We start from the raw sequence: 12,260 nt of genomic DNA on the forward strand, positions 1-12,260 counted from the left end.
CTTAAAATTCTTCCATTATATTGTCTGAAACTGCCTCCAGGTCTTATCTCCCAATTAGGTTATAAAATGCTTGAGGTCTAAGACCTGACAGTGCTATAATAAAAGTCAGTTTCTTGAATGAATTGACTTTATGTGATGGAATCTCTGAAGAACTGGTAGTTAGAAACAATGTTAAAAAGATAAAATATGTTGATATCATACAATACTATGCACATATTTTATGCATTTCTGAGTTTCTAAATGTTTTCTGTTGTCATCTACTGGCCTTTGCATGTCTTCTGTAGCTTCTACAAAATTTCCAAGAAATTCCTATTTAATTTCTTACGCTGATCCATTATATATCAAAATTGTGATGGGGAAAGTTGTGATGTGGAAGGGATAACTATGTGCATGAGGTAAGACTTGAACCATTGTCTTTTATCTTCAAAGCTTGCTGTCCATCTACCAATTACATTGACTCTCAATGGAAATGATAACAATAATAGCAAATGCTTTCAGGTGTTAAAATGTGCTTTAAATAATTGATGAGCATTTAAATGCTTACTTTTTGCCAGGTACTTGGGATAAAGAAGATAAACATGATATAGTGCTTGCTTTCAAGGAGTTTACAGAGAGATCAAAATCAAGGAAACAAAATGTTCACATATAAGTGTATACAAAATAAATAAAAGATAAATACAAGGTAATTTAGGGAGGGCACTCATACTTGGGAAGGTCAGAAAAGGCCTCATGTGAAAATGAGTGCTAGAGTGCTCGAGCAGAGCCTTGAAAGAAGAAAAAGATTCTAGGAAATGGAGGTAAGAAGAGCAAGTATTACTGGCAAGGGATGGACCAGTGCAAAAATATAAAAATGAATGCTGTAAGGAACACCAAGAAGGCCAAAATTTGGCTAAGTTACCATAGAGTAGTGCTCACTACAATCTTGTGAAGTAGGTACTATAATTATCCCCATTTTACTCATGAAGAATTTGAAATCTGGAAAGTGACTTTTATGGGGTCATGCAGCTAGTAAATATCTGAGACAGATTTCAACATACATCTTCTTGACTCCACAGAATATTTTAAAATATTAAATTATAAAATAGCCATCAGCTAATATCCTTTTAAAGAGAATTATCCTTAGTTAGTCCCAATGCTCAAAGAAAGGAATTGGTTTCAGTTTGTTTCAGAACAGATTTATTCTTACTTCATTAAAATAGCTTTTGGTGGGTATAGTTCTCTTATGTCTGTCACAGAATTTGACCTAACTTATATATATCCTTTGGAGTCAAGAAAAAGGGAAGTAAAGATAATTTCAGAGACATCTTGCTGAAGGGAGTCTAATTGGTCAAAAACTTATGTTCTAAATATGTTTGAAAAAAATGAAAGAGAAGTCTCTAGTGTAGAGGGCAGATATATGGTGCTGAGCATCCTAGTAAAGTAGGATGATTACCAGCCTCTTATGGAAAGCACAATAATTATTCCAGGTGGTTGGCAATTACATCCTTTTTTACCTTTTAATCCCATTGAGGTCTACTGGTTGGCTGGGGCAGACAGAAGCTAAAGGTTGTCCGAGGATGCTCCTCCTTATGAGTTATCTCCATCTGCTCTGTGCTACTTAATCTGGCCCTCAATGAAGGAAAAACAATGTGTCCTCACAGGTCTTTTCCCTCTCTAGTTTCCATGTACTTGTTCATAAAATGAATCATTTTGTATACGCTGCCCCCCTCCTCCATGTCTTAACCTCCCCCATTCCTCCCTCTTTTTAGCCTGTTGACAGAGAGAAGGGGAACAATATTCCACTTGTGAGTGAAAAGAGGACACAAGATAGAATGGTTTAGAAACTGAAACAATGGCCCCCCGAATAAAGGGCTTGCTCTTGGCTTCTTGTGCCCTGCACCCCACAGTGCTTTTCTGAACTACGTCAAGACTCTTTCCTTCATCCATTTATCCAGGGACTCGGGGCAGCTTTTGTTGAATGGCTTTTAAATTTCTGCAGACCTCACTATCAATTAGAACATCACAAATTAAAACAAAAACAAACAAAAACAAAAAACGGAGAGGTAAAACTTCCATAAGAATAATATGGACAAAAAAAGGATGTGTGCTGGTTGTTAAATTCCTATCTTTGATCTAAAAGTCAAGAGTGGAAGAGAGAGGCATTATTAGTAATATTTTGAATACTAGAGTGCAAGTCATTTAAAAAAAACAACAAAAAACAAAAACAAACAAGCATTGCTTGAACTTTGAGAGTTCTAATCCCTGAAGAGGATATAAAGAAGATGAGGTCCCAGCCTTGGGCTGGCAGTCTAAAATAAACAAAACAAAACAGAGAAGATGGATGAGATTGCAAGAGTAAGAAGAATTTGATAACCTCAGGCTACATCAGCTGGGAGAAAGAGGTCCACTTCACAGCCACCTGCCAACTTCCTTTCAAATTCTTTTCAAAGTCCCATTGAGTGGAATGGGGGAAGGGAAAAAGGAAAAGGTCCTGTACTTATTAAAAGCCTCCACCAGATCACACAGTTTACTGGCTTCTCTGGAGGGGTTGTTTGATTTACAATTTGAATGGGCCAAGTTCCATAAAGACCCCTTCATTTGAGTTTTATTACAGCTAGACCATAAATGGCATCGCCCAGTTAAACAGCAAATCCCACCAGGACAGGAACCAGATTTCTGTTTCTTTTATGTCCCATCCCCATGATGTTTAATTTAATGCATGCAACATTTTATACTGCCTTATATTTGCATACTGCGTCTTGCTTTCCAAAATGTGTGTGTATGTGTACATAAATCTGTGTGTATGTCTACATATATGGTTCACTGGTCCTGAAACTTGTCCTAAAGTAAGTCATCATAGCCATGTCATTTTGTTTGTTATTGGTTTGACTTAACTATTGTCCAAAAACTGAGTAAGTAGGGTAAGGGTGGCCTGAAGAGAGCTCTCAGATTTTTTTTTTCAGGCAGAGTTAATTAATAAAAACAGAAATTGCCTCTTTTACTGTCCTGATTTTATATGTGTTTTTGAGATATGAAAATAGGAAGAAATTTGCACAGGAATCATACAATAAATTAGTGACAGAATCAGCACTAGATTAAAAGTCTCACGAAATTTGATCACTGTGCTTTTTCCTGGCTCCATATTACATAGCTACTATTAATACCCTGTGATGGCAATCAATAGTAAACTACTGATTTTAAAGTTTCCATTAAAAGCATTTGTGGTGTTTATTTTTATTAATTTTTTTTCATATGGAGTATGAATCTATATCTATCTGTAGTTGCACCATTTCAAAATATCACAGATCTGATGTGGCTGAAGCATCATCCATGTCTTCAGTGATGATTGTTTAATTTTATATGTGCCACTTGGAAAAATCTCCATATAGTTCTTGACTTACATTTTGGGTATTGTTTCTATGGCTAATGCTTGAATGACAAAACTTTTAAATATATTATCCATATATTGATAATAGTTATATCTTGAACGTTGTAGAAAACATATATCAATCATTTTCTACTTGCTACTTTCACTCAGGAAAACCTTGTCATTTGGTCAAGAATGTATAGTCCCACCTTACATTTGTGAAATAGGATAGTATCAGTTTCTGCTTTGGGCTGTTCTCTGTTGGAACATGAATATCAAGATGGTGAGTATTCATAATAGCTACTGACTTGGATCTCATCCTGGTATAAAGACAGCATCAATAAAAGCTTTGTAGATTTCAAAACTATAGTTTCATGCTGTGACTTACATATCTTTATTACTTCTGAAAGTTCTCTACTGTTATAAGGAATAGTTTCAACTTTGCCTTATAATTCTCAAGAAAAGATGAAGAGATGTAAAATAATTGTTATAAGCATATTCTAAGCTCTGTTGAATAGTGGTTTCATGAACTCCAATACTACATCTATAGGTATTACTGTTGAGGTTGGGAAGGGACCCCAAAAGGTTGGAGTCACAGACCAGTGTCTTGAGATATCTCAAAAGAATTTACAGGTTTGCGTCCATATCCAAGTCAAGGGGCAAAATTTATTGTAATCACAATGCCATTTGAATAGGTTTAAATTCCAAGAGAATTAGCAAGGAATCTGAAGCAAGGAGACACATTTATCCAGTTCATATCATTCATTGATACACTAATTGTAAGGCCTAGAGATAGAATCAAGGAGTGATCTCAAGAATTTGGTTATTACTGACCGACGGTAATGGTTATAGAACTATTCCAAGGCCAGAAGACTTAAAATCATTAACACATAAATTGTTAGAATAGTATCACTAATATATCTTTCTTAAAGTTAAGGGAAGAAATATTATATTCCTAGGTCAGAAGACTTTTACAATCACTGATGGATTCTGAAAAACTTGAAAAAATTAAAATTAACAAAATAGTGGAGACCACATGCAAAATAAAATTTTATTTCATTCTACAAATATATCATCAAGAAGATTTTGGGGATATTTGATGATTCTCTTCTGATGTTTCAAAGACTAACCTAAACAAATAAATGCTCAATAGAAATAAATTTAGGAGCATTTCCTTCTAGATACAAAAAAAGTATAAAGTGTTTAAGTATATTGTTATTTGACACATCCAATTTTTATGGATCATGTAAGATATTTTATTTCTTTTGTTATTTGAAAAGTCTTTAGGACACTAATGAACCTTGATAACCAAGTCTTGAAGGATGAAATAGAAATACCTAAACTTTTCAAATTTCAATTGTCTAAAAAAAAAATTATGTCAGTTAAAATTGCCTTGTCCTTTAAGGTGGCCTATTCTATTTTTGGACAGCTCTAATTTGGGGAAAACTTTTCTTGACATCAAACCTAAATGTGCCCCTTTTCAACTTCTAGTGACTATTCCTGGTTCAATTCTCTGGGAACAAATAGAAGGAAGGAAGGGGGAAGAGAGGGAGGAAGGAAAGTTGGAAAGGAGGAAGAGAGGGAGAAAGGAGAGGAAGAAGGGAGGAAGGAAGGGAGGAAGGGAGGAAGGGAGGAAGGAAAAATCAACAAAACTTAGCCTCCCCAAGAGAAGGTGGAATTGAGACTCTGAGGACTCATCTGGGTTCTTGAAGCAAAATTATTCCCGAGAAAGCTTGGATTTGTGGTGGGAGGAGCCACCACAAGTCCAAGCCACAAAACCTCCCTCCCTAAAGCCTCCAATTAAGTCACAAAGAACAACTAATTTACCTCCTATCAGCAGATTGCTTTGTATTTTCCTAAGGAAGCAGCATATGGGAGCTGCTGGGTAAGGCCTTCCAGTTCAATTAAAAGCAAACAGATAAACTAGACTTCAGGGCAGAGTTTGGAAAGATAGGGCTCCTGTAGCTGTCTGATCTCTTGCCTATGACTTTTCTGAAGTGCGACTGACAGGGCTAACTAGTAATTACAATGAGGGGGCTGGGGCAGTTGGAGCAGGGGTTCAAACAGAGAGGGGAGGTCCCACTATTTGCATGCAATGAATTATTAAGGGCTGTCAGATGTCAGGATGGGAATCGGTGATATTGTGGTTAAACGCTCACCACATGTCTAATTTGAGCTGTGCCCACTCGCTCCAGCATCAGTGCAAATTAAGACTACATTAGTGCCGGGTGATTCACAGCTGTGCCATACATAAACCTATGAGCTCTTAGGGAGGAGATTTGCATACAAGATGCCAGATAGTGATTAGAAGAAGTGCTTATGTATCTGGAAGAAAGGCACTATATAAATCTAAGGCACTGCTACTATTTCTATCTTTCTGCTTCAAGATAATAGTTTGTGAGTTTGGCCTCTTATTTATGGAAATTCAGCTTGAAAAAAGTCATAGGAAGAGACCACAGAGACCACGTAGTGCAACATTCCCTTCCATCTCCCATTTTACAAATAGGGGGACTTTAAGTGAGGTGGTCATATAGATTGTAAGTAGTAGTCATTCCAATGGAAATTATGTTTACCTTTATGTGAACAAATAAAAAAAATTAAATTCTGTCTAATTTCAATTCTGAGATAGAGCTTTGGTTTTTTCAATGTGGTTATTCCCTCTAGCAGTGCAAACCACAAACTATCCATGCTTTTTTATCTTATGTCACAATTTTCCATACCATCAATATTCTAATCTGTAAAATGTCAATATTTATAGTACCCACATCATAGTGTTTTTATGAGACATTACTTTGTAAACTTGAAAGTGCTATGGAAATGTGATACTGTTACTATTATTATAGTATCTTTATTAGAGAGACTTCTGTTCTTGAAGAAAGTATTCATGAAATGTAGAAATGAAGCTTCTTCATTGTTTTTTTTTTTCTTCATATTCTTTCTCCCACTACATTTTCTAAAAGTCATTTGCCATTTTCCATTATGCCCGGTTTTGCACTGAAACCACTTAGTATACAGTAGATTTAATTTGGAAGAACATGTAAATTTAATTTAGAAGGGCCTATCAAGTCCTTTTCAGAATTTCTCTACTGCTCTTTCCTCTCTAAGAGATGGTATGTAAGAGTCAATTAACTTCAGACTGATTTTTTTGAAAATATTTATCCTGAATATTATAAGGCAGGAATATTTGACATCCCAGCGAATGATCTGTGTGTGTGTGTGCGCGCGCCTTTGGATCTATTATAAAGCCATACTTCCAAATCTTAGAGAACTAATGGGCTGGTTTTCCATTTAGTTCCTTTTTGTCTTCGGCTTTATTTATAAAGAGAAAGTCAAAACTTATAGGATTCATTTCTTTTAGTAGAATATGTCCTTGCTGGTCATTAGCAAAGGATGATATTGGATAAGATTTACATTAATGTTCATAGATGTGAAAATGATGTGATTTTTGATACTTTTTGCTTTCTTTTTCACCCATTCTGCCATTGCAGAAAACACACAGGACTGAGGGTTGTTTTGTGCAGTTTCTATGTCATGGCTTGTCATAGCCAAATAATTTATTAGCAGGTGGCCAGCCAATTGGTAACAAATCTCTGGCCTTAGCTAGCAGAAACTTCAGAAAATAGACATAACTTATTTCCAGAATCACATTTAAAGACTTTCTAACATGGTAGAACCTTCTAGAATTTGGACTTTATAGGAATTACCTTTGAGAATCCTAGGATTACCTGCATAGTACTGTGAGAAATCAGAATAGGAACCATTGGACATTATACGCAGGGAGATGAATGTTTGCAGGATGATAGTTGACAATTGAATGCTCTGAGGACGATGATAAAGGAAAAGGTAGAGAAAAAAAATGGCAAGCCAGTAACATCTGTCACTTTCTAGTAAACAAGAGGTCTAAGTAAATGTTGAATCTTCATATAGAAATCTTTAGGCATCTAGTGATAAGTGATACAAACAACTGACAAATGGAGGTAAACACATTTTTATGGAATTGCTATTCCTCACATTCCCACCACACACACACACACACACACACACACACACACACACACACACATACACACACTCGCTGAGCTGCAGGGAGCCAAAGCTATAACAGCTAGTTAATCTGTGACAGATTTCTCAAGAAATTTAAGTAGTTTAGAGACAAAGATAATAAGAATTCTTCATTCTAAAGGAATAAATTTGTGGAAAAGATGAGATTTATTTTGTTTGGCACTATAAGCAAACAAACACAGAAGAACCTTTATAAATATTAACTTGGGACATAGTTTTTTCTTTAATGTTATTTTTGTCACTGGGTATAGAGCCTATACTAGGCTTAGAGAGAGGCATTTTTCCCCTCTTCCCCCCTCTCCTTTTTTTATATCAGTAGTCCTTATTGTAGTGCCTAGTAAATAGAAGGTGCTTAATAAATACTTGTTGATTATTGATTAACATAAAGGTGAGTTGAGTACTCAGTCAGGAGAACTTGTTGATAAAATAATGATTTTTTTAAAAAAGGAAAAAAAGAACATTAAAATTATATAGAAACAGGAGGAAGAGAGATCACAAACAGCAGTTTGTTCACTATTGTATTAAATTCAATATATGCTTAAAACTAAGGCATTTATCTCACAAAAGTTCACAGTTACAACTCTACATCATACGACTCTTTTCTGTTCTTTATATATTGAAATTCTCATGTTTGTTGCATTCCTAGTAAAAAAGAAAAATTGTACTTCGTTCCTTTCATCAAGGAGCTTGTAACAGTGGGGCGGGGAGAAAGAGAATACATGATTTTAATTGTCTACAATTATAGTCCTTTTTCAGTTCTCATCCTTTTTGATCTTTTTGTGGCATATGCCACTGTGGACTACCAGGATGCTCTTTCGTCTTTGAGTTTTTGAGACACTACCCACTTTTGATTGTCCTACCTGTCCTGCTGTTACTTCTCAGTCTCCTTTATTGGCTCATTATTTATGTCACTTTCTCTATGAGTGTTTCTCAAGGATTCTTCTGTATTCTCTTCTCATCTCTCTTTCACTTGGCGATCACATCAGCTTCCTTAGGTTTAAAAAGATCTTTATGCAGATAACTGTGAGATGTATATATCCAGTTTCAATTTCTCTTGAACTTCTTTGTCTCCATTTGCCTTTTGGACATTTGGATTTGCATGTCCTAGAGAGATCTTAAACCCTGCATATTGCAAATAGAACTCATCTTTTTTTTTTTTTTTTTTCATTTTATATGAACATTGTAAATGAGCTCCTAGGTTTTTTTTGTTTGTTTGTTTGTTTGTTTGTTTTTTAACATTTTCAATAGTACTTTATTTTTCCAAATACATGTAAAGATATTTTTTGACATTCATTTTTGTAAGATTTTGTGTTCCAAAATTTTCTTCCCATTCCCTAAGACAGCAAGCAATATGCTAAAGTTTTAATATGTGCAATTAAAAAAAAAACATATTTGTCATATTGTGCAAAAAAAAAAAATCAGAACAAAAGGGAAAAAACAGGAGAAACAAACAGACGAACAAACAAACAAAAACAACAAAAGGTAAAAATACTGTGCTTCAGTTCATATTCGAGAGTTCACTCTCTGGATGTGAATGGCATTTTCCATCCCCAGTCTATTGCGTTTACTTTGAATCATTACATTGTTGAGAAGAAACAAGTTCATTACAGTTGATCATCACATAATTTTGTTATTGTGTACAATGTTCTCTTGGTTCTAATCACTTCACTCAGCATCATGAACTCATTGTCTTTACCCTTTTGAGGGCATCACCATCCTTCTAGTCTTTCAAGTTCATGATTTAATCTACTTGGTTGACAAATCTTATTATTTCTGCTCTTATATCTTTCCTTTTTGTCTCCTTACTATTCAGACAGCCAATACCTTAGTTCAGATCCATATTACCTCTCATTCGGATTGTAGTCTTTCAATTGGTGTCTCTATCTCAAATCTTTCTCTATTATACTTCCCCTCCAAGTACTTGCCAAAGCAATTGTCCTTAATTACATATTAGATTTTGCTCTCCTACTTTTTCTCTCCCTGGAGTTGGTCTCAAAGAGAATCTAGAACTGCAAATATCTCTTTATGAAAGGAGAAATGAAACATATAATTCTTTTCTAAATCTCTCATACCATCTCTGCATTCCATATTGCAATTCAGTGTTGTCGTCATTCTCTCCACCACTTAGAAGAGTTTTAGGCAAAATGCTCTAGGCTTGGTTGGAAACTCAGGTTACCTATATGTTTGTATGCATATATAATATTTACATATTATATATATACATCTAATACACAAAGAGTCTTCACCAATGAAATAAAATCTCCTCAAGAAACCTTTTCATTTTTGTCTTTGTTTCTCCAACATAGCACAGTGCCTGTGATATAGTAGCTAGTTTCAATGGATGTATACAAAAATCTAAAAAAAAAAAAAAAAAAAAAAGATGGATATGTGATATAACTTATGTGTGTATTCCTTTTTAGGCCACATATCATGATCACTTTATGCTCTCTTGTCTTGTAGAATTTTTATCTACATATTTGTATAAAAATTCTTCCTAGAAGACTTAGTCAACATGTTAGAGGCCTTTCTCTAAATCTTTTAATGTATTATGAATGCTAGTGCAACACTCAGCCTATCTACCTATTATCCTTCATTCTTGATTTTATAACCCTTACTTTTTGTGCTTTCTATGTTCTGATGTAGGTTTTTTCTAGCAACATGTGACAGCCCACTTTGGATTCTTTGGAGAATATGGCATTCTATAATTCTTAGCTTTATAACTTTAATAGGAGAATAGGTATAGGAAAGATGGACTCACATAACTAGACAGTATATAGAGAATATTGCTGTGGTGTAGGAAACAATGAGTTGGTTGATTTAGAAAATATATAAAGACTTAGACTTACGAAGGAAGATTTTATCTACCTTTGTTATGCCACAGTTCTCTTTTATTGTCCTGACTCAGTTTCCCTAATTATCCCAGCCCAGTCCTGACTCATTTTCTCTGCTTCAGTTTATAATCAGCTCAAAGCTCAGTCCTGCAAAACCTCCCCTCCCTCTTTAGCAGAATATTTGATAAGGATAAAAGATCTTATGTTTTAGAATATCAGAATGCCTCTCCCCATCCCAAGCTATTGGAATGTCAGATACTGTCTTATCAAGATGCCTCCCCCCATCTCTGGTGGCTCACCCCACCCTGTCAGAGTCCAGGTCCTGCTCTCAGAACCCTGACTCTGCCCCTGCCTCAGTCTACTCCCTGAGTCTGAGCCATGTGTATATAGGTCATTGAGAACTTACATTGTTTGCTGAATTCTTGGAGACAATAGTCTCATTCAGCCCTGGGACCAAACCATGGATCCATTTGGTCTCAATAAATCTCTCCCATTTAATAAATTACTAAATACTCTCTAATCTCTATCTTGCCTCAGTTTCTCTGGCATTACACCTTCAGAGAAAACAGAAGACAAACAAATATACTATGTTCTTACATAGATGTATATGAATGTATATGAGTATATGTGTGTCTGTATATATTATAGATATCTATTTGTATGTAAGTATATATCTGTATGTGTGTGTGTGTATACATAATACATCCACACACATATATACACACACACACACATATATATATATAAGTATCTGTGTGTTTAATTGTAGCTTTCTTGCACAATATGACAAATATGTTTTTTTTAATTGCACATATTAAAACTTTATCATATTGCTTGCTGTCTTAGGGAATGGGAAGAAAATTTTGGAACACAAAATCTTACAAAAATCAATACATCCTTTGAAACTAGCTACTATATCACAGGCACTGTGCTATGTTGGAGAAACAAAGACAAAAATGAAAAGGTCTCTTGAGATTTTATTTCATTGGTGAAGACTCTTTGTGTATTAGATGTATATATATAATATGTAAATATAATATATGCATACAAACATATAGATAACTTGAGTTTCCAACCAAGCCTAGAGCATTTTGCCTAAAACTGTTCTAAGTGGTGGAGAAAATGATGACAACACTGAATTGCAATATGGAATGCAGAGATGGTATGAGAGAAAGAAGAGGAAGAATAAAGTAAAAAATACACAGCAGAGTACAAAAGAAAATAAAAATGAAAATCTAAGGAAGAAAAGATGGACAGCTTTGAACACAATGTGTAATATTTATTAGATAATCTTTTTTTTTTTTTGGATAGGCTTTATTGAAATGGAAATTCATTGTTTTATATTTTGAATCCACTTATATTCTACTGTGCATATGGCAATGTTTTTTTTTTTTTTATTTTAATTTTAAATACAGGAAATACTGAGAATCACCAAAAAAGAAAAAGAAAAGATAGATTCTTTGATAGGAAAGAACTTGAAACTGTTGGAAACACTGCAGAGAATCCTAAATACTATCCAGTCCTCCTCGAATTCTGGTAAACATCATTGCTCATCTGTAAGGCTTTACTAAGATGTCTATGTTGATATCCTCAATTCCGTTGATATACTAATTCCAGTCAGGCTATAGTCTGGGTAATGCTCATTATTCATCCACTTGGTTTTTCTTTTGTAGTTTGCTAGGTCCTTTTTTTTTTTTTTTTTTTTTTGACTGAAGGTGGATTTCTTTGAAGAGGATTTATACCCCTCTGGGGCTTATTATCAATCAAAATGCTCATATTATTCCTTTGGCATAGAATTCCTTGTCTCCCATCCTCACCATCATACATCTCTTCTTTGAAATATGAATGATTTTTTATGACCAAATGTAAAGGAAACGTCTCCTGTGATGTCTTCCTTCATTCACTGTAATAAGGTACTTGAATAATATTGAATACCTCCCTAATGCTCTTAGATAAAATTCCAGTAGAGTGTAAGCTCCTTAAGGAATAAAACCATTTCATTTTTATTTTCATACTGAAGT

The sequence above is a fragment of the Antechinus flavipes genome, chromosome 1 (genome assembly GCF_016432865.1).
Source record: "Antechinus flavipes isolate AdamAnt ecotype Samford, QLD, Australia chromosome 1, AdamAnt_v2, whole genome shotgun sequence".
NCBI classification, from domain to species: Eukaryota; Metazoa; Chordata; class Mammalia; order Dasyuromorphia; family Dasyuridae; genus Antechinus; species Antechinus flavipes.